This window comes from Haliaeetus leucocephalus, unplaced genomic scaffold (genome assembly GCF_000737465.1).
Source record: "Haliaeetus leucocephalus isolate CR32 unplaced genomic scaffold, Haliaeetus_leucocephalus-4.0 Scaffold556, whole genome shotgun sequence".
In the NCBI taxonomy this organism is placed as follows: domain Eukaryota; kingdom Metazoa; phylum Chordata; class Aves; order Accipitriformes; family Accipitridae; genus Haliaeetus; species Haliaeetus leucocephalus.
The window spans coordinates 930479-930701 of record NW_010972992.1 but is presented as its reverse complement, the minus strand read 5'-3'; positions in this window follow the sequence as shown (position 1 = coordinate 930701).

Here is a 223-nt window from a genome sequence, read left to right as displayed (position 1 = left end):
AGTGGGAGAGTTGGATCCGGGGGGGGGGGGGAGGATTGGGGTCCTGGGGGAGATTGGGGGCTTGGGGGAAGATTTGGGTCTTGAGTGGGAGGTTTGGAGCCTGGGGAAGGAGGGAAGATTGGGGTCCTGCGGATTTGGGGCCTGCGGGAGGATTTGGGTCTGGGGGGGTGGAAGATTTGGGTCAGGGTAGAGTGTTTTGGGTCTGGGGCGATTTGGGTACTGG